This window comes from Lissotriton helveticus, chromosome 12 (assembly GCF_964261635.1).
Source record: "Lissotriton helveticus chromosome 12, aLisHel1.1, whole genome shotgun sequence".
NCBI classification, from domain to species: domain Eukaryota; kingdom Metazoa; phylum Chordata; class Amphibia; order Caudata; family Salamandridae; genus Lissotriton; species Lissotriton helveticus.
Window position 1 is genome coordinate 139561606 of NC_136073.1, and position 23278 is coordinate 139584883.

At 41.6% G+C, this 23278-nt stretch overlaps 4 non-coding genes across 4 annotated transcripts; 2 read left to right on the top strand and 2 right to left on the bottom strand.

Annotated features, from left to right (window-relative positions):
* Nucleotides 1-3466: 3466 nt before the first annotated feature.
* On the bottom strand, nucleotides 3467-3540 carry TRNAT-AGU (transfer RNA threonine (anticodon AGU)). The gene has a single exon. It is a non-coding gene; the product is annotated as a tRNA-Thr (tRNA).
* A 597-nt stretch (nucleotides 3541-4137) lies between these two features.
* On the bottom strand, nucleotides 4138-4211 carry TRNAI-AAU (transfer RNA isoleucine (anticodon AAU)). Its single transcript has one exon. It is a non-coding gene; the product is annotated as a tRNA-Ile (tRNA).
* Nucleotides 4212-4875: 664 nt separating this feature from the next.
* TRNAS-AGA (transfer RNA serine (anticodon AGA)) lies at nucleotides 4876-4957 on the top strand. The gene has a single exon. It is a non-coding gene; the product is annotated as a tRNA-Ser (tRNA).
* Nucleotides 4958-22189: 17232 nt separating this feature from the next.
* On the top strand, nucleotides 22190-22263 carry TRNAH-GUG (transfer RNA histidin (anticodon GUG)). The gene has a single exon. It is a non-coding gene; the product is annotated as a tRNA-His (tRNA).
* The last annotated feature ends 1015 nt before the right edge of the window (nucleotides 22264-23278 follow it).

The following is a 23278-nucleotide window of genomic DNA, read 5'->3' on the forward strand; positions in this document are numbered from 1 at the left end:
TATTGATCTGTACTTAGAATATTTTTAATGTTTCTCATCTGCTGCTAAACTGAGCAGTCCTTATGACAGGAAGCTTGTTGATTAATTATTTCTTTTGTGTTAAATGGTATTTTGTTTTGGCTACTGACTAGATTAGGGCTCAGCTTCCACTACCATTACAGATTTACAATTTATTTACATTTGGAATATTTTGAATTGATTGACCAACCATTATTTTTTTGCCTTCTGTAATGATTCTTCTATATAAACCTTTATGGTTTGCATTTTGAACATTTTGTTGGGTACATGTTCTAATGTGAATTCTCTGGTCTTACTTAGATCATTAGTAAGCCTAGGCAGAGTTTGCAGAGTTCCGCTCTGTGGAACTCCGCGTAGTGCAAAAAAAACTCCGCTGCGCTATGTGGAGCTCCACAAATGGCAGGGTGCGTTAGATAAAGGCCCTTTGTGGTGATTTTTACCACTGGGTGTTTGCCCAAACTGTTAAATCATCATGAATGGCACCATGCACAGTGCAAGCGGGTGCTCCTTCCTTTTTGCCGCTCGAGTAGACTTTTTACTTGAGCAGCAGCTTTCTCAATGCAAACTGAAGGTTTCTCAATGCGAGCAGTCGCAAGCTTACGTAGCCACTCGCACTGAGGAATTTGACCGTCTGCATTGAAAAATCTTGTTGGGAGTTTGATTTTCCATGTTCGCACTTGCCAACTTGACATTGACGATCGCGAATGAGGAAAAATCTTGCCAGGAGGGGGATTTTCCTCGCTTGTGCTTACCAACGTGATGTTGACGAGCACGAGCAAGGAAAAAAAGCTGAGCAGAGTTTTCCGGAACTCCGCAAGCTCCGCGTAAAGCCGAGTGCGGAAAACTCTGCAAACTCCGCGAGCTGAGCAGAGTTCACCGCCCATACTTAATCATTAGGGTCCTCATCTTTAAAGACTAACACATAGCCGCGATTCATTAATCTGCCCTTTTAAAGCTAAAAAGCACCAACACTAAATTACCCAAAAAGGTATCCCACCCACTCAAAATGGGGCTCACAGTAATAAATGTAGAAAAAACTGTAGCTTACCTTCCTAAAGGCTCAGGAAAAGCCTCAACTGCCCAGCAATCAGGGTAACAAAGCGAGCAAAGAAATACATCTGCCGTAGCTCAGAAAAAGAGGTAAATGGAAAGTGCAAATATGAAGATTCAGGATGGAAAGCAGGTGAAAGAAAGTGCAAAGGGATGATTAAAAACCCATCCTGGTTAAAAGTAAAATCAGAGGTTAAAAAAGGTTTACAATATTTGAAAGTAAGACTAACCGTGCAACTCACACTGACAGTTTAAAAAGACCAAGTCTGGTGAAATTCTGTGGAGTTGAAACAACAGCAACATGGAAAACTAGACAGCTTGGCTGAATCTGGAACTAGAGCTCAGCAAAGTTTGCGCTGAAATGCAAGTTTCATAAGCCAATTTGTTAATTTTAGTCAACGAAAGCGATATTGGACTGCATCTCCCACAACACAGTAGGTTGCTGAAAGAAAACATAGAACTGGAAAGCAATGTCATTGATAAAATAGCCATTGGTACAGTTGTTTAGTTTCTTGGCCCTATCGCTAATGTTGTCACAATACTTCCAACTGTGCAAGATAGGGTTGGTGTACCATATCTGCATGTATTGCCATCATCAATAACTGGGAGCAGAGGTTCAAGTTCAAGTCAAGTTTCAAAGCTTTATTCGACAGCATTGTCATAAAAGCATTTTCACCCTAATCTAAACATGAATAAATACTATACTAAGTTACAACAATTAAAATACACATTAGATACAAAATGCTGGCGAATTCATGTTTTTAAAAAGAATTTTACGGCTAAAAGTACAAAGTCATTGTACCTAGATCACAGATAATAAGACCAGCTAAAAACATAATACTGTTCATTAATCACTTTTCATTAAGGTTAAAGTGCGGGTGCGTATGCAGAGGTTCTAAGGGCCTCACTCACCTTCACATAATGCTTAATGCACCTCTCCATGCAAAACTCAGGATTCACGGAGAATGAAGGAAACTCTATAGAGGTAAAATAAATCTTCGTAAGCCTTGTAATGATAAAATTGATCCCCACTGGAGAGAAATGCATTGTCAAAATATCCAAAGATCTAAATTATGTAACAAACCCGGGTCATATATGGGGTTACCTTCCACATCAGAACTACTGATTGCACTTTATAAGCCACTTTCAGTTTTTGGGTTAGCTAGTGGCATCATCCTAAGCACAATATGTATCATTATCATTTAAATCATTCCTAAACTGATTGTTTTGTATCATTACATGGCCTCCAGATGGATCTGTGTGTACTTGGCACAATACCCTAAGTAGACTCTTCAGAACTAAACACAACACTTCAGGTGTGACTCCAGGTTTGGGCCACAATCTGCTATACTGGCCTGTAAAGTGGATATCATCTGCCCAGGGGCCCAGCTAGGTCTAGACATATTATTCCAAAAGAACCCTTCAGAAATTTACAAAACACTCAACGCAAGGCCTTGCTTGTGATGTGTACATTGTCCAGTTGTAAAAGTACCTCTGTTTTCTGCTGGTTTTATTACCGCTCCCTCTCCATTCCAACATCAGTTGTGTCATGCTCAGTCTTATCATATAGGGTAAAGTTGAAAAGCCGCTACCTATGCTGTAGACCTTTCTGTGCTACTGCTTAATTTGAACCGGTGGGGGCCACCACCCTTATTTCTGTGGACCTTATTGTGTGTTTCTGCAACAAGACATTTAGCGAGAGCAAGACGGGATAAACACATAAAGCAGTAGGACAGGTGAAGATATAAACAGAAAAATATGTCACAAAGGGAGAAAGCAGGAACCTGGATCAGTTAGAAAAAGGGGAAAAGAGAGTCTGTAGTGAAAGAAAGAGCCATAGAGTCGAGTCAAAAACTAGGCAGCCATGGAATTTGGCGCACCAGCATTTAATTGCAATGCAGAGGCCTCAAACTTTGGGCAGCAGCACTTATTTTTTTTTTACAAATTAAGCACTGCTGTTTTCTAAAGCTAAACTTGCACTGCTGCCTCGGCTTTTAAATATCTTGAGATGCATAACCTGCAATGATTCTGCATGTATTGTAACAGGGTCAGTAATGGAAGCTGACACATATGCTGCATGTGTTGTTCCAGTTGTTTGAAGCGGGCATTACTGCTTCCCATACTGTACATTGATGCCAGCGAAGACAGGAGAAATGTTTTTACTTCCCAAAGCCAACATGCGGGGCGTTGAAAATCAAAGATACTCGGAGTTGGTGGCACAAATTACGTTGGCATTTTAAACACCAAAACCATGTCATAGCTTTTGAGGCGTATTAGCGTTCACTCTGGAAAATTATAACAACAACAGAAACGGGCTTTGCAGGCAGTATATCTCTGTTAATTTACAAAACAGCAAGTCTTCTTTAGTCTGTGGGAAATAAGCTTTAAAAAAACACCAAGGCACTGCTGAGATTCGAACTCAGGATCTCCTGTTTACTAGACAGGCGCTTTAACCAACTAAGCCACAGCGCCAGATATGCTCAATGGTATGCCCTTCGCCTACTGTCCACCGATAACTGGCCAGTGACACACATTTTGTAGGTGGATAACACTTGCCATATGAATAGAAACTTTGAAAAAATAGGTAATAAAAAACTGCATATCACTATAAGTAATTATTTGTTTTTATTTTGTGATGTTTTCAAGTATGTACACCATAGAATTGGTTGACGAAGTGCTCAAAACATGCAGTAAACCACACAATACGAGACTGCAACAATTATAAAGGGCACCAATATATTATGCAATATGATTTAATGATGGCTACATAACCCATGTGTTTTTCCCTTCATCTCTCTTGACTTCTATAATTCCCACCGAGAACCCGAGAAACCGCTCCTCTCAGAGAGAAAGTGTGCTCTTCAGAGGCGTACCCGGTTCAAATAGTGCTTCATAAAGTGAAGTTTCAGAGACCCTTGAAAACATGGAGGAGGTTGGTATTGCGAAGGGGAGAGGGGTTACATAGCAGTAGCAACACACACCCTGGTACAAATAGTAAAGTACCTTAATAGACAACCTTGTATATCTTTAATGCATGTTTTCTCTTTCGAAGAAGAAAAAAATATGTAGTGGCCAGTACGGGGATCGAACCCGCGACCTTGGCGTTATTAGCACCACGCTCTAACCAACTGAGCTAACCGGCCATCTCGATGCATCACAATGGAACGTTTTTGTGATAGAGAAGTGCACACATAGAGCATTGCCATGTCATGATAGGTTCATGACTAACACATTGAGCCGCTCCTACAATCCTGGGTTGACTCATTTGCGCATACAAGGAAAGATCAGCAAAGAGCACGTACATTAAATCACGAATGGTACTGAAGGCGCTTCATTAATAAGACTGACACGCTGAGCAACTCCAGGGAAAGATAGACCGAAGAGCAGCATCACTCCACAGCTCCCCGCCCCCTCCCACGTACTTTAGAAAAGGACTGGTCTCTGCTCAGCAGCACCGCGCATGCTCAATGTTCTTCGAGTCCTCCTCCCACCGAAAACACGGCATACCACACACTACCACAAACTGGCCTGTACGTCCCTAACCCTTCACTTTCTGTACCCTTTTTTCGGTACCACTTTCCCAATCCCTCCCCGCCCCTCACACTTTCAAATACCTCGCTCACTTGATATACTTTTTTCTATGATCCCCTCGAGTACACAGCTTGTACTTTCCAAACGGATAGAGAGAGGGCTGTTAACCCATTATTTTATTCTGTACCCCTTCATAGATTGTCGAATTTTTCCAAACATGTCAGTACACGATCATATAACCTCTAGAGTTGTACAGAACAGTTGATCCTACAGGAAGTAGTCGTGGCCGAGTGGTTAAGGCGATGGACTAGAAATCCATTGGGGTCTCCCCGCGCAGGTTCAAATCCTGCCGACTACGAGTTATTTTTACACTTAACACTTTTGATCATTGGTGAGTGAGCTCCAGTACTCTCTCACACCTAAATAGATTTTTTGCTCTCCCCCATTTTGTGGCCACGAATTATATGGTACCTGGGTCCCCATCCGACCCAAATGTTTATCATATCACAGGGTGAAGGAGTCAGTGACAATATTTCTGTGGGGGTTTAAAGCAGAACAGGTTCAACCAAAAATAGGTTGCTTTCATTTTCATCATGGATTAAGGGCTGATTCATTGATTAATTAATTGTCTCAGACTTCTTTTTGGAATTTTCCAGGACTATGCTGGGTTGAACTCCCTTTAATTGTAATTTATCATTCAAATTGGTTAGGAGATCAAGGTCAAAGACAATGGAATTATGTGTTTCAGAAGCTGATGCATTTTCCGCATAATTGTGGCTTGACAACTCTTGCCATATAATCCACCCTCTGGGGCATAACTGCATAATTAAAAAAACGACAATCTAGCTCCAAAGGCTCAAAGATACCTTGGAAAGTGCTGCATGTGGTAGATCCTTTGAGAAAGGTTAACTGGTCACATTGTGTGGTGCATTACTAACCTGGTACTAATGAGGTGAACCTTTTTCCCACATAGTATAGTAAAATGTCTTAAAAATTAAATGCTACTCCCACAGAATAAGCTGCATTTTAAGGTATCATTTGCTATTTCTTGCTGCACAATTTGGCTCACTTTCACCCCATAATTCCAGTTCTGGGCTAGCTCGAAGGACTTGTCGATATTCAGAGCCACAGGAATTGTTCGATTTTCAATGTTCAGAGCCATTGCAATTAAGTAACAGGGAGGACCAAATTATGACTAAACTATACAGCAAGTAAAGGCAAATTATGCAGCCTAATGCTTCATTTTTAGCAATGATATTTCTTATTTATATTGTTATGTTTAAATATGCTAACACTGCTTGGACAAATAGTTCACCTCTTTAGTATCAATTTAACTCTCAGATACAGCAACACACAACAGAAAGTTGACCTGTCAACCTCTCCCAAGAGCCTACTACTGAGCAGCAACATATTGCTGTATTTTTGGAAAATTTGTATCCATGTGACCTAGGACCAATTATTTTTGCTAAAATCTGCAGATTATGCAGCAGATGATGGATTAAGAAGCGCTGTGGGTGATTCGATTGGTCCAAGTTGTCCTATCGAGATGGAAAGAATCTTAGCGTGAACAACTGTTCTAAAAGCTGAGGGCGGAATGAAAGGTTATAGCCTCCTTGGGAGAAGGAGTCTGATGGAGGCAGTTTGTGAGTCTGGAAATATGGAGAGACAAATTTATTTCATATCAATAACATTGAAAGCAGTTTTTACAATGGGAACACGGCGGGAACAATGTCAAGACAAAAAATACTGGCTGATATCTGCAGGAACTATCTGATAAGGTTTGGACCACTGATGATGAGTTCCATCACCTGAAGAGTGGCTGCCTGAATGCATTCAATGATTTCTGTGCTGCCTTAAATGTTGCCGGGCATTAGGAGAAGGGTGTAACTATTGGTGTGAGGATCTGGCTCAGGTTGTGGCCAATATATGTGGTTCTGATCAGGATGAACGTTTAAAGGTCTGCTGGTTACCTATGCTGTATTTCCACAATCTGCTCCAGCTCTGTCTTTGCCTCTATGCTTTCGACTTGGGGCATAAACAGAGCTCTCAGATTTCCCACTTCAGGGTGGGTCTGTACCCCACACATTGAAGGCTTTTTGTTTACATTCTGATGTCCGCAGTTTTGTTAACATCAAACATAAAATCAGGACCACAAGTTCCAAAAGGCAACACATTTTTTTTTACTAGATGGGCTTCTACCTCATATAGCCCTTCATTGCAGTTTTTCATTTTGTGTAACTACGTATAATTTTGCATAATTTTCCAAAAATGTTCTCATAATTATAAAAAAGCAAACTAAGCACATTTTGCACACACCTAATCCTTGTTTTATTTCAATGCTTTCCATCTAACCATGCTCAACCGTTATCACTTAGAGCATATCTCTCAGAGAAAGCCCCTCTTAGCAGCAAGCTCTCCAGGGGTCTTTGCTGTCTCTATCCTGTTTTAATAACTAGGTCTGCCATCAATCACACTGGATCAGATCTATTAGTGTTAAAAGTTGGTAATATACTGGAGATAATCAAATAAATACTAGACTAGACCAGATTGCCTCAAATTCATCAATCAGACTGAAAGATGTGTAATCACAATGTAAAAATGAATGAAGTCAAATAGCAAATGGAGTAATCCAAAAAGAACTTTTAAGATCCATGACAAAACCATAAGCAGGGTGAGCTGTTTAGACTATTTTTGCTGGGGTGGGTCATAAACTCTGCTCTGCCAGTGGAGTTCATGGAGTTTTACCACTCAACACTCCGCTTGGAGTGCGTAGTTTGGCAAAAACTCCACCAACTGCTGCATGGTGGAGTTTACCTGTCCCTGTAATTAATGACCATAAAAAAATGCCATCTAGCTCTCTCTGCTTGCCCTGCATTTCTGATGCAATCAGTAAATTCTCTCGCTCTGCAAACCCCAACATTGTTCTTGAGCCTTCCCGCCCACCCGGTGGCATACATAAAACTTAACTCAGAAGCCTTCGAGCCAGAAGAAAATGACTAAGCACTTAGGCAAATTAGCACATCTTTTTACCACACCCCAGTCCCTATCCCTGATCCAACAGTTTTGTGAATCCTAGGCCTGTCAGTATTGCAACTGTTAATTACACAAGTTCACCATGTGTGGCAGAGGGACATTAATGCTCTTGTCTTGAACCAGAGTGGGTTGGACAGCTACTCCCATGTAATGTCGTGTTTTTTCACATACTAATAGGTTGAGTACACAACTATGAAGTGGCCGACTGCTCATAAAGTTGACTATTGATATGTAACTTTTACTGCTGGCCTTAAGTTCACCCTTGCCCTGTTTTACCCTCGCTAACAGAGGTCCCACTTCCAAGAAATATAAATATTTATCATTTTTAATACAGCATTTAGACCCTTAGACCCCAATGAATTTCAAGCTTTATAAAACAATGGTGCTGTTGGATGATATGACAGTTTGAGCAGCATTTATAGTAGTTGTCGATATCCAAGGTGGCTACAATAATAAGGAAAGCACCAGATACATACAAGTGGGCGGCATGAGTTGTTGAGCAGTTTTTGGTTTCAAATTGGTATTCTTTTTAAAGCAGTTGTTGTCATTAGGTGTAAATAGATTTCTATGGCTTCTTTCTAAAGACTGTTGAGCTTTCTTTAAACTTGGTATGAGCAATGAAAAGCTGCCTTCATATATCTTGGGGGTTTTCTCTGCACCCTTCTTCCCATGTCCCTGAGATGTGGAGTGGATGCTTGGGGAAGTGCCCTGCTCTCCGCCAAGATTCCAAGAGGCGCATCGGCATGGTAGGGTGGGCGAAAAGCATGGATGGGAATGAGAAGTAGAGGCTGGTGTGGAAGCAACAGGAGTCTGCAGTCTTGTACATGCACATGAGTGAGGTGAAGCAGCCAAGCAGAGGTTACTATGCAGATGCAGGGAGGGAATGCAATGAAGTGCAAGGGCAAATGGATCATGGGCAAAGCTCAGGTTCAAATGAGAATGGAGGGAGCTGTAAATGCAGCATTTTATACTCTAAGGTTGTGGAGTGCACAGAGAGATGGTACAATAAATATGCGTGCAGGACAAACACTTCTGCAGACACTCACAGCTTTAAGTTCATCAATGACACATGTACAGTAAGACAGACCCTCGTTCGTACACTAGTGTATACTGTTCACAAATGCCTCACTGATGAACATGTGCACTGTACACAAACAGTTGACCTTGCTGATAAACACAGGCACTGTACATGTAAAGACCTTGTGCTAATAAGACACATGTCTCTCATTAGAGACACACAAAAGACATACAGTTCCAAACTCGCGTAACTTGTAAGTCTCTTGCGGACGCACGTACAAGTGTATCAGGTAGTCTATCCTTGACGTACAAAATGGGTGGATGGAACTGTGGAATTTTGAAAAGTTTTTATGTAACTCCGCGAAACTCCATAGAGTAAAGCTCTGCTATTACCGCTCACCCCTTCTATTTTGGAAGGAAATTTGACGATAAGTTTCTCAGGGCTAAGCAGCTCACAAAAACTAAAGCCATCTTTTCCCAGTATGCCAACGCCATAGGGAGATTTTCAAGGAAACGTGGTAACATATTATTCACCAGAGTTCTCAGAGCTAACCAAATGAAAGCATTGATAGCCTGCTCATATGGGTCAGACCTATGGGTTTCAAAAAGCTGAAACGCACAAAAAAAGGTGATGGGAGGAATGCTTCTTATTTGTTTAACCACTAATAACTGCTCAGGTTTGCATCCCAATCTATCGTTCTTTTGCTCGGGTTGCATCCCAACTCATCGTTCTTTTGCTCACCATGCCACCTGAGTTTGAACCCAGCCATAAACAAATAAGTCTTGACTCTACTCCTCATGGGAACAATCCAGTTCGAAATGCCAAGCCAGGTCCTCCTTAACGCAGAACATAAGCAACCCAGGACCAGTTTTGCCCTAGTTATGGCCTCATCAGTCAGGTACAGCTTGGTTCCAGTGACACAGTGAGCATGGGATACAAAACTCAGCATACCCATGCCACTCACTGCGGTACATGAAACACACAAAATGAGGGTGAAACCGGTCCTGGGTTGCTTGTGTTCCTGTTCAGGGAACGGCCCTGTATAGCCATGTTGCAAGCACCTTATTGGCCCTGGGTGCGAGCCTTTCTGGACAAACCCCAAGGAAATGACACCTTCAAGCCCACCCTACATCAGAGATACATACTGGTCCAATTTGAAAGTAAAGCAGGGAGGAGAACTTTTGATGCCATTTTGGAGTATAAACCCTCCAGTAAGTTGGAACAGTACACACATCAGCTCTATCCTGGCCTAAAAAGGTCACATCATGTAAGATTTAGGCAGGGCTCGTTATCAGTGAACATTTCACTAAAAACTGGCACAAAAAAACCTAGGACTCACCATCATGCACTTGCAATCAAGATGGTGAGGAAACTTTATTGCATTTAATGCTTCTTTGTGCTTTGTCCCTGAATACAATGTGACAGTATCTATGACCCTTTTTTATCAGATTTAATGTCAGACAATGCAAAGTAGTTTGTCATTAAATCTGTGAGTGAATCCTGATGTATTCACAATGATTGTTTAACTGTATTTATGAAACCTGAAATGCAGCAAGACCTTACTCTCATGAGACTTTACTCTCCACATGTCCATGAGGACCCAGCTGTTTTGGTACATGGTGAAATGTATAACCCAGGCCCTCTTTCTTAAATGCCAATTGACAGGCCGGCTTTAGCACTGGTGGCACCCTGTGTGACAATGTTTGTTGGCACCCTCCTCCCCAATACCACCTTTGCCACAGATTCGCTCACTACCACCATTTGACAGTGTCCCTCAAGTCTCCATAACCACTGTCTCTTAGATTCATTTAGTTTTATAGTGCCACTCATACCAGTTTAAAATGTCAGAACACTACATCACATGCGCATTGCACAGAGACAATCATACTTGTGTAAATCAGTATACAGGAGATGTTACATAAGACAGAGGCCTACATGGTGTAGGAGTCACATTTTATTCATAGTGGTAGGCAATACAGTTTAAGAGTCCTTGGATTGGAAAATCATAAATTCAGAAATTCAAATGTGACACCATTGTTAGGGGTTATCTTTAATAATAATAAGAATTGATTTCTACCCAAATGAACCCCTTTTGCAATATTAGAACAACACAAGACAGGGCAAAAAATATATAGCTCTAATATGTTCCTTGTAGTTTGCATGCAGCTCTTTGATGGTAGTCAATAGCTCACTCCTCTATATTAAGATTTTAACTTATAAACTGCAAGTAATCATTGCACATAGTTCTGCAGCATTTCATAGAGGGCAAAATGTCAGTTGTCTATTATGTTAGCACGACTAACGTCAACTTAAAGCTTCTGTTAGGGGTTTTCTTTAATAATAATAATAGGTGATTTCTACCCAAATGTACCCCTTTTGCAATATTAGGACAACGAAAGACTGGGCAAAAAATATATAGCTCTAATATGTTTCTTGAAGTTTGCATGCAGCTCTTTGATGGTAGTCCTAATGGCATGTAATGACGTGACTGAATGCCAAGTTATGCCTACATTTCAAACGTTTAATTTTTGAGTGGTAAAATCAGACGAGGATATTAATTACTCAATATGATTGTTAATTATGTTAATTTACCCAACTTTTGCATTCACTGAACCTAATTTGTTAAGCCAGTTAAATGGTACTTGCTTGTCTTTGTGGCACTATACAAGTTTTCAAATGTCCGCAAGCTGATAGGACCTAAGTGTAGTGGCCTTAAAAAACGGACCTATGCGTAGTGCAACTACAAAGCAGGGGTGCAATGCAGACCCCTGCATCCCCTGTGGTGCAATAATGCGCCCACCCTTCCCAGGGCCCCCATTCAGCCCGAAAGCTATGATTATTTGTGACGTCGAATTCTCTCAGGGCCCCTCAACACATTCTGTGCGGAAAGGGCATTGTTTTGTATCATGTCAGGGCTACCAATTGATACATATTGAATCATGTAAAAATTATGTTATTATTTATTATTCACAAAAAATAAAGCAACAAAAATGATGGCACACTTCAGCACACGAAAGCTTGATCCCCCCTCCCCCCCCCACACACTCCTACTTATGAGTGCGCAGGAACAACAGCTGCCCCCAAAACATTGTAAATGGGACACGTTTTTTGCAGCAGGCATATTAACCCTCTGCGCCATGATGAGTCAGAACCTTCACTAGACAACTCTTCGGTCTCTCTCCGGGAAGAACATTAATCACCAGAATTGTCATTTTTATTGATGCCTGAAAATTGCTGGGACAATGGACATGACATTAGGTGCTTTTAAAACAATGCACATGACGCCCCCACCCTAAGTCAGCGCCCAGTGCGGTGGCACTGACCGCACCGCCCTAGAGCCGGCCCTGCCAATTAATATACCTTATGTAAAGACCAAATGCACATGACTGATGGAATTTGTCACAATACTGTTATTTATGCTGGGGCACCGCATGTTTTTAAATGCTTAAAATTCCTTTCTGATAAAAGAAGTTGATCAGTTGTTTCTAATATTCATTTTCATTTGAGTAAATATTTGCATATGGCTAGAGCCAACAATGTCACAATAGCCATACTTAATTAGTCTTGCTGAAATTTTTAGGTTTAGCCTGCACAGTGCTTGTGCTGTGCTTGAGAAATCTCCTGTTTTTAATATAAAGTTAAGAAGGATTTACATCCTGCCTCCTCTTTTTCCTGTTTTCTCATTGGTTCCTGTGCGTGCCGCTTACCTTTCCTCCATTTCTATTGGCTACAGTATATTTTCTTGCATTGACCAAAGTTTATTCCTCATCTGCTTCTCTTGTCAGTTTTCCGCTGCCGAAATACTGTTTACATTCCCATTGGTAGAACTATATTGCCATAAAGTTTTGCCTTTTACTATTGCAACATATGTATATAACAATTTATCACCCGAAAAGATAATGGGGCAGATTGACAAGAAACTGACGCATCTGTAGGGATGCATCAGTTTCCCTGCACCAGCATACAAAACCCTTATGCCACCATGGATGGGCCCTATGTACAATACGGCGCACCATGGCGCAAGGATTGACAGATGTGTCCGAAATTCTAACGCAACTATTGGCGCAAAAGTCATGCTTTGCTGGAGCCATGTGGGAAGCATGACACATCTCCAGCAAAGCACGGATAGGCCTATTCTCAATACATTGCGTCACTCCTTACACCTACTTCAAGCAGGAGTAGGCTTGTGATGCAGTGGATTCCTAGAAGCTGGCACACTGAAATCTTATAGATTTCATTGTGTCACTTCTGAAAGGCTTTCCTGCATGGGAATGCCGCCCTGCATACATTATACCTGACGCAGGTATAATGTGACGCAGGGCTTTACAACATGACGCATCTCCCTTGATGCGTCACATTGTAAATTGGCTGCATTGTTTGTGGCTGCCACTGCTTCACAAAAGTGGCGCAACAGTGGTGTAAAAGTATTCCACGGGTGTTTGTTGTAAATCTGCCCCTAAGTGATTTGCATGAAATCACAGGATATTGCGCTGCGCAGCAAAAGACTTGGGATCCCCAGCTCTTGAGTCAGCAGCTCTGGCCGCTGTACCACATTCTCTTCACTACAGTGGTCTCTGTCAGGGAGCTCTTTCCTTTTCCCGGGCGATGATTGATGAAAACAGCTCTGTATTCATTATATAGGGAGAAAGCATGCATTACCAATGCGTGCTATTATTGTCCTGGGTGTTGCTTGCTCACAGAAGCCGTGATTGCTCTATTACACAAGAAGCTATTGAATTGCTCTTACTATGTCCATATTCTAAATTTCTCTTTTATTTCCGATTTTAACAGTAAAATTGTTTTATTTATTGTATGGATTTAATAGCTGAAACAATGAAGGCTATTTAATGAATTTCAACTTGATAAAACTTATTTCAGGCAAACATTCTTTGTCCCTTGGAACAAGGGCTTCACCCACAGACTCACTAAAGCTAAAATATGTGACGACTCCATTCCGGTGTCAGCATGTATGTGGGCTTCCAATGTTCCTACTGAACAAACTTCAACTCATTCCAGTTGTTGCAGTTCGGGCTGTGTGCCTGTTACATGCTTCCAACTATCGCCTCTCACGACATAGTCTCTCAATTGAACAATGGGTGAGGCTTAAGCCCTGTGTTTGCACAAAGGACATTCTACAGCCAAAAACAACCTGACCAAAGTATCTGTTGACCCCTTACAGCCCCAAGCGACCCTTACACTCAACTAGTCAGGCATTACTGGTGGCTCATGTTATTTTTTTCCACACCTGGTAATGTATGGTAAAGTGCCCTTCTTTGGACTTCACATTCTTGCACTGGTTACATTGGGGGGCTCCTTGCTTAAAAGAACGGTAGGGTGTCTTATAACCCTACATTACCTAAGAACTGACGTCCAACAGTCGTTCAGCTATTGACAGAACTGCCTAGAGCACATTACACTACCTCTTCTGTAAATGTAACATGCTTTACATTTCGTTTACGACATCCTACTAGTGTTTCTAAGCATTGTAAAGAAAAGTCGCTACTCTTGCCCCATACAGTGGTAGTCTGTGAGCACAGAGGCTCCCGCAGCCATCTCTGTGTTTAGAAATGTTTTTATGGGCAAAATAAAAGCAACTTGAAAATATACACGCAGAAAAAATACAACTGAAGGGGCAAATATTTAAATATGAACACTGATTAATTAAAATGACAAAACATATTGTAAAAATAATCTAGCAGAGGATGGTATCGATCCATCGACCTCTGGGTTATGGGCCCAGCACGCTTCCGCTGCGCCACTCTGCTGGTGTTAGTTAGTCGCACATGACTGCTATAAGATTGTGCTCTGCAGAGGTGACGTCAATAGCTTTTGAGAAATGGGCCAATGAGGAGAGAGTATTGCAATCACGTTGAACGGGTGCGTGGGCGGAGTTCTCATTACAGCTCCAACTGCCAGACTGACTTATCGGCTCCCTTCATTCTCGTAGGAGATCAATTTATCTTTCTTGTCAACAGGGAGAACCCATGAGTATGAGAAATAGGAGGGGGAAGGCGTATTCCCTCGCTTACTTCCATTTTACACTTTTGAGAAATGTTCTGCCGACTCCAGCCATCACTCGCCAGACCGTTGCCAAGTTCAAAAATACAACGCCCCCCCCACCCCCTCCCCTTCCTTTTCTGATCACCCAGAGATCAGAGATGCTGGCCCTTGAATATGTCCTGATAGCCCACGATCATTGGCAAGAGCCACATGAAGCTCTGTGGCACTGAGAAAAGGTACAGAAAAATGATTTTCTTCAACCCACATTATTATAAAAGAAAAACGCACAGGCAGTCCACATACTTCTAGTGAATTTCCCAGCCAACCAACCTAACTGGAATATTGTTAACTTGTGTTTGGTGGCAGGAGCCTGAACCCATTGAGTTGTCTGACCCAAAGAACCATTCAGACTGTAGGGCTAGTTTGCTTGCATCTTGTTTCATAATGCAGTTCTCCCTTTAACTTTGCAATTACATTGTGTCTATTTTTTAAAGAGCTACGCTGACCTGACTTTGAACCTCAGTTCATATGATTTCTTCAGACAGACTTCCTGGACTAAAGCTCGTACTCCCCTTCTAATGACAACATGCATTGCTTGACCACAGTTACGAGTTATTATAGATGTAACTTACATCACAAAATCTAAGTCCAGAGGAGCCAAATTCTGAATTTCGGGGCATGCGAGTGGGGAGTGATAGAAGTGGACGAGATTGACATGTAATCACTATACCTCAAACACCACATGTATGGTGCATGTTTTTAAAAATACTACCTCAGGCTTGTTAACTTGCTTCAACCAGGGGCATAGCTTCAGAGGCGGTGTTTCGGGTGTTATACCCCCAATAAATATATATTTTAAGACAAACAGTAAGGTACAGGTTCTTTCAGTCAGGTATGTTGTGGTGTATTTTGGATTCCACAAGGAATTTTTACATAAACTCAGACAAAAAAGCACACACACTTTCTCCCTCTCTACTTTGAAAGTCTTAAAAAATGTTGCTTATTTTGCCAAATAGTGTGTTTTCTCTCATTTGCTACCCCTGCCAATCCGCATTTGTCTCCTCTTCCACTGCCAGTTTATCATCTCTCATGTGTAAAGCGTGTCCTATAATATATTTTGACATTATAAGCCATGCATGATTGTCAGAAAATCTGAAGCTCACACTCCCCCCAATTTTATTGGCCAATCTATTTCAACACTGTTTTTGGAGCTATTCCTGCCTTTTTTCAGTGCTTTATTTTCGAGGTGGTTTGGTGATAAATCAAGAACTGTTTATTGTGGGTTTTGTCAGCGTAATCGTCCTTCAAAGACAATAAACATGAATAACATAACATATCCAACCCATCAGCACTGTCGACAAGCTATCACTTCTATTTGGGAAAAGCCCTGCTTTCCAACTTTCTTAAACTTCAACCTCTTTAAGTGAGGCCTGCGATTCAATGCTTGAACTGTTTTCAAACTGTGATCTTGTCATTTTCCATTGGAACATCACCCTGTGCTCAATGTAGCTAGTTGAAACTTTATTCAACCATTCAAACATCAGGTATTCTGCAATGCAATGAAATTGCCCATCATCTAAGATGACTGGTTTGAGTCACCAGTGGTACTGACATGTGGCACAACCTATGGTGTAGGCATCAGTACCCCCCATTCTTGTGTTGAGTGTCACTTCACCTTTCAATATTGATATGGCGGCTGAATCTTTGCCCCCACTTTTGAATCCTATCTTGATGCCTTGCTGACATGGGGACATTCACCTTTACATGTTTATATTGTTTTATGTTACCTTTACATTGCCTAAACATGTCGGTTTCAGAATTAAATAAAATGAGTAAACATTGATTAGGGAGATCAGTGATTGGTCCATGTGCAGTTATCTGATGCCATCATTTTTACTTTATAATCTCATTTGGATTTGTAAAATCATTTTTTAACTATGCGGCATGGTAGGATTTTGCTTAAGGCTTTTGCTTAAATTTGTCCTTTATAAATGCACATAGATGTATCTACATATATATACACTAGAACTGTTGGCCCTCAGCCAGGGGGCGATGTGCACTGGGTGTTTTTCCTATGTGCCCCTCGTAGCATTCATATTTTAGTTCATTTGTATGCACATGTTATGCCAGTTGTATTCAGTAACAAAATCAATGTATGGTTACACACCATATCCACTCCCAACCCGACACAGCTACAATATTTTAGCTGGAAGTTGACCTGGTGAAGGAAAATGGGATAAGAGAGATAAAACAGTGACACTCAAGATCGCCTCATTGAGTCGTCAGTTTTCCTAGGCATGGACTTTTAATGGTCATATTGTTTATTAAAAATAAGTAAGGCTATTAGTGCCCTGGCATCGCGAGCTTTTGATACAGTTTCCTCTCATCTTAAATTTTGATACAGTTTCTTGTGCGCCCACGTGTTACAGTTCCCTTTAGCTGAAACACTGTTGCAGCTTTTAAATCTCCGACACTTTGTTGCAGTTTCCTGTTGTGTGAGTATATCTTACATTTTCCTGTTGTCTGAGATGCTGTTGCGGTTTCTTCAGCCCAGACTTGTTGTTGAAGTGTTCTCTTAAGTTTGTCACTGCTACACGTTTCCCTTGTCCATGTCTTGCTCTTCGACGAACCAATAGACTTTATCCGGAAGATATTTAAAACGCTGCGTTGCTATAAAGAGAGCGAGTGAAAGGTGATCCGAGCGGCACGAGAGGAAGCCAATGAGTGTAGTGTATTGTATTCTCATACTTATCTGGGGAGCGCATGCCCGAACACATGCACAGAATGTATAGCGCATGCCCGAGCACATGCACAGAATGTGTACATGTATTCTTTTAAATGTGGAGTCGCTCTCAGAAGCCAGGTGTCCGTTGTATTTGTTCAGTTGCTGTGTGGACTCCTGGCTGATGAGGCGCTCCTCCTGTGATGAGAAACCTACTAATAAACTTCTATTGGAATACATTCCTTTCTCAGAAGTCTTATTAAGGACAAACTATCCTTTACATATTGGCGACGATTGGGATTGTTTCCATCACCGACCGACCCACGCAAAGGATTTATTTTGGCTGGTTTTTATCTTGTCGAGTTGGGATTACTTTGTCATTCATACACACCTTTCTGGTGTTTGGAATCAACTCGATTATCTGGATTATCTGGTCGAGTTTTGTACTTTGGAGGAGCGAGCTCAAGATTACTTTCCCGACATCTCTATTTAACTGTGTGTCGAATTAGAGGTGGAAGACGTTTTCCTCAGTGTCGAGTTGGAGGTGGAAGACGCCGTTCGAAGTCTGAAACTTATGGTTGACATTTTAAATCAATCTCTGGACTTTCGAAAACTCTAAATCTTGGCATTTCGTTGTGTTTTTTTTAAAATTACACTTACCGGTCTACCTGGAACACCGGCATCGCGTCTTCAGAACACTGTCAACGCGTCTTCAGAACACCGACAACGCACCATTCTCAGCTCAGTCTTCGCCCGGAACTCTGAGTTACGTCAGCATACGTCAGCTCAGTCTTGCCTGGAACTCTGGGATACGTCGACATACGTCAGCTCAGTCCTTGCCTGGAACGCATAGAATTCTGAGGTTCACGTCTACGACGCTACGCACGGTCAGCTATTGACGCTTGGAGATTTATGCGTCTACTTCTCTGAGTGTGACCTCGGCGGTTCACACGCCTCACGGACAAGCGGTTAACAGCTGTTATTTGAAGTCGGATTTCATTCCTCTAACGAAATTTTCTTTTGCAGCAAATCGTATTATACAGGTTTATATTTTGTTTATGTGAAATCTGTTATTATAACTCGATTGTACGTTACTTCTATAAAATAACCTTGCTGATTTTATTATTGTATATATTAACAAAATGGCTTCAGTTAGGGAGGTCACACAACCCCCTCCTTTCCTGGAGAAACCTGGAAAACCTAAATTGTTGTGGTCTGAGTGGTTTGGCTTGTTCGAAAATCACATTTTAGCAATTGATGCATCTGATTATTCTCCTCATAGGAAGTTTGCTCTTCTTTTTGGCAGTCTTGGGTTAGCTGCGCAACGCATTTTTAAGAGTTTGGTACCAATTCCACCTCCAGCAGCTGATTCAGGGGATAGAGGATGGAATGTTTATGTAGAGGCTATTGCCAGATTAGAGAAGCAATTCGAAGAATCTCCTAATATCATGCTGGAGAGACACAATTTCTATAAAAGAAAACAAAAAGAGGATGAAAAAATTGACGAATATATTTCAGCATTGAGGGTGTTAGCTATTACCTGTGATTTTGGCCCTTTGCTGGACAATTATATTCGAGATCAATTTGTGTTCAATTGTTCTTCTTCTAAAGTGAAGGAAAGAATTCTTAGCTGCAAGAATCCTTCATTGTCTGAAGTTATTGATCTTAGCCTTAGTATCGAAAGATCAGTAACTTCTACCAAGGCCATGGCGACAGATACCGTTACTAAAGTTAATTTTATTTCAGAGGATACGTCTGAGGATGGCCTATATGCTATTTCTAGTAAAGAAACGAAGGAGAAGTGGCAAAATAAGACTAGTGGCAATACGAATAAACAAAACTTTTGTTTTAGATGTGGGTCCAAATTCCACATAGGGAATTTTAAAGGGTGTCCCGCTATGAACAAACGTTGTGTTTTGTGTAAAAAAGTGGGACATTTTCAAAAGGTTTGCAGATTTAAAAGAAATCTATCAAGGTCAACTATGTGGACATGGATGAATGTAATGACACTTTTGACAATCTCATGTTGATGGTAGAGTGTGATGATTCTGAACCTATTAAGGGACCTTTGTGTGAAGCCATTATTGACAATGTGAAGTTGCAGGTAATGGCTGACTCTGGAGCTCCCATTACTATCCTTAGGGACTCTACATTTTTTGATAAATGGGGAAAGGATGTGAAATTAAGTCAATCGGATGTGAATTCAAAAGCTTTCGGTGAGAAGGATATTGACATGTTAGGCTTTTTCTTAACAAGTGTGGAGGTCCTGGGTAGATCCATTATTACAAAAGTCTATGTGGCGATTAAAGGAAAAGATATAGTAGGTTGGAAGGACCTCGCCAAAATGGGTCTATATCTTGTCCCAGGGGATGAAAATCCAATCAAAATACGTGACTTTCCTATCTGTTTTGTGGAAGATGCAAAAATCAATAGAGCTGATTTATTAAAGGAGTTTAAGAATGTGTTCAGCAACAAAATTGGCCTCGTGAGTGGGGCAGAGCACAAAATTAGACTCATTCCCGGAGCATCCCCTGTTTTTCATAAGGTTCGCCCCGTTCCTCTTAGTGTCAGGGCGGAACTTAAAAAGATGCTTGAGGATTTAGTTAATGACAAAATCATAGAACCTTCAGAATCCTCCCAATGGGTTGCGCCCATCGTCATAGCACGCAAGAAAAATAATGAGATCAGGCTATGTGCGGACCTCAGGGGTCTCAATAAAAACATTAAAATTGACTGTCACCCTCTCCCAAAAATCCAAGAGCTGTTAGCAAATCTGGGTGGAGCCAGGTGGTTTTCATTGTTGGACTTAAAGTCCGCTTACCATCAGATTCCCTTGTCTAAGGAGTCTCAGGAGTTAACAACCTTTGTGACCCCATTTGGAGCTTTTAAGTTTCTGAGGCTCCCTTTCGGGTTAGCTTCAGCAGCTAGCGTTTTCCAGAGATTAATGGACTCTTTGTTTGGGGATCTGGTGGGGGTACAAGCATATTTGGATGACATTTTGATTTTCGCGAAGACAATGGATGAACATAATGTCCTACTTAAAAAAGTTTTGTCAATTCTGGGTAGTAGAGGTATGACAGTCAGGGAGGACAAATGTAAGTTCGGGGTGTCTGAATTGGAGTACTTGGGTCATTCAATTTCGAAATCTGGCATTAGACCTAAGTTTTCTGTGGTTAGGGCTTTAATGGAAGCTAAACCTCCAAGCGATAAAGACACTCTGCGTTCGTTTCTGGGCCTAGCCGAGTACTATGCCAGATTCGTAGAAGGGTACGCTCAGGTGGTGGAACCGCTGAGGTTACTTCTTAAGAAGGGTCAAAAGTTTGTTTGGACAAAAGAGTTAGATGAGACTTTTACTAAAGTCAAGGATTTGATTGTCTCTGCACGTTCCCTTTAGACATTTAGGGATGATTCCATGTGCATTATTGCAGTTGATGCGAGCATGAAAGGTCTTGGAGCTGTGCTATGTCAGCAGGTGGAGGGCAAAGAACACACGGTAGCCTTTGCCTCTAGATCTTTGAAGGACTTTGAAAAACACTACAGCACAATTGAAAGGGAGGCGTTAGCCTGTGTGTGGGCTGCACAAAAATTCAAAATGTACATCTGGGGTCGCAAGTTTATGATACTATCTGATCATAAACCCCTTTCTTTTATTTTTAGCAAAGTTTCGGGTACTAATAGTCTTTCTCCTAGGCTGACTAGGCTGGTTTCTAAACTACAGGAATTTAATTTCGAGTTAAAACACATCGCTGGGGGTAAAAACTTCAGAGCAGATTGCTTGTCCAGGATGTTAATGGACAAGGATGATGAGGATGACTTGGTTGAAGAAGATGTGGAGTGTGTGTCTATGGTGGATGCTATTGAGGAGTGGAATTCGATCATTTCTGAAAAAGATTGGAAAGAAGCTAGCGAAATGGATGGTGTTTTGTCCCAGGCTTTGGAGTTTTCAGTTAAGGCTTGGCCGGAGGTTAGGAACCTGTCTGGGGAACTAAAGAATTTCGCTCAGGTGGCAGAAGAACTCTCAGTCAAGGATGGAGTTTTATTGAGAGGCGATAAGTTTGTTCCTCCCAGTGGTTTAAGGAACACTATTATCAAGTTAGCCCACGAGGGTCACCTTGGTGTGACCAAGACTTGTATGAGAATCAAAGTTCATTACTGGTGGCCAGGTATTGAATCACAGGTAAGGGCTTCTGTGGACAATTGCGAAGAATGTTTGTTGTCTGATAAACATTGGAAGACTCACCAGGCCCCATTACAACCTTCTCAATTTCCAGAGATGGCTTGGGAGAAGGTTGCTTTAGATTTCTCCGGTCCATATAAAGTCCTCCCGGAGGGGAAGAGGTACCTTATCTTAGCAATTGATTATTTCTCAAAATGGATGTATTATAGGTTTGTAGAGGCTCCGGATTCAGATAATACCATTACTTTCCTGGAAAGATTGTTCCTGCTGGAAGGAGCCCCTCGAGAACCACTTACTTCGCCCAAAGATTCCTCTCCTGCTCAAGATCCTGTAGTTTCTCCAGTTTCCCCGGTTGTTCCCTCTTGCAGTCGCAGTGGTCGCATTAGAAGACCCCCTGCGAGATATAACGAGTTTATATCTTTCTAATTGTTTTAATTATTCTATGGGTTTTTTTTTTGTGCAACACAGCAAGGAGGCAGCAGAGGTGAGGGGAGGGGCCGAAATAGGATGGAAAATGTGACATCTGCGCTCATCTTACATTGTATTACAAACACGGCCCTCAAATCTAAACTGATATAGCCTCCACCATTCAGTGACTCACAGTCTACATATTGAATATGTACAAGCACACGACGCATCTGTCTCTGTGACGCAATCGGTTAGCGCGTTCGGCTGTGAACCGAAAGGTTGGTGGTTCGAGCCCACCCAGGGACGCACAGTTTTATTTATTGACTGATCTGCTAAAATTACCAGTTAGCATAAGAAATGGTTGCACGGGAAGTTTCTCACTCATTTTAACTGCCAGCTTTGTGAACATTTTTAGTCACGGGAAACCCTTGCAGTGTTTCTTTGCTCAGGTTTGAGATCAAAGAGCCTGTCCCAGAGGCTGCTGTCAGCGAGCCCAGCACACAGCTGCAAAAAGACGCGTCATGCCATACTACTGAAGCTGAAGCACTGCACGATCAAAGGAAGGAGCATGCGCCATAACAACGAGATGTGACCAGCCCGTTCCAATCGGTGAGAGTCTGGGTGGCGACCACAGTCAAGCTTTTAAGCTGTTTTGCAGTTTTGTATAGAGCAAACTCGACCTGAAGATATTAGAGCTCGTTATGAGACCAGTTACAGTGTAGTGCATAGGATTATGTAATAATCCTTGTAGATCTGCCGGTCGTGTTGCTGCATATTGGAAGACCTTTGCAAAGCTGGAATGGTCAACTTGCTGCAGCTTATTGCTAAATGTGGGTGCTAAATTGGCACTAATAGGGTGTAACCAATGCCCAGACAATGTTACTAAGTTTTAAAATGACAAAAAAAGAAGTAATACTATTAAAAAATGTGCTGCATTATTCCACATAATTAGCATTTTCTTGCTGCAGAATTTACTCAACCCTGCCGCATAATTCGACGTTCTCCTGCCGCATAATTCCAATGGCCTGCTTATACACAAGGCGGTACAAAAGGGGGTGGTGATGGACTGCTTATACACAAGGGCACACAAATTCTTTTCAGCATGACGAGATTAAATTATTTGCCCAGAATCGCATGATGTTGAGCTGACATTGAGATGGATTCCTCAGTTCCAAAGTTGTCAGCTCTAGCCATAGCGCCACATCCTCCCTTCTATTGCAATACTTTATAAAACCTTGTACATCTTCATGAGGTGAACAACATTTGTAGCTCCCTGCCATCTTGGGAAGAGGCAAACATGCTGAAACGGCCACCTACCTTT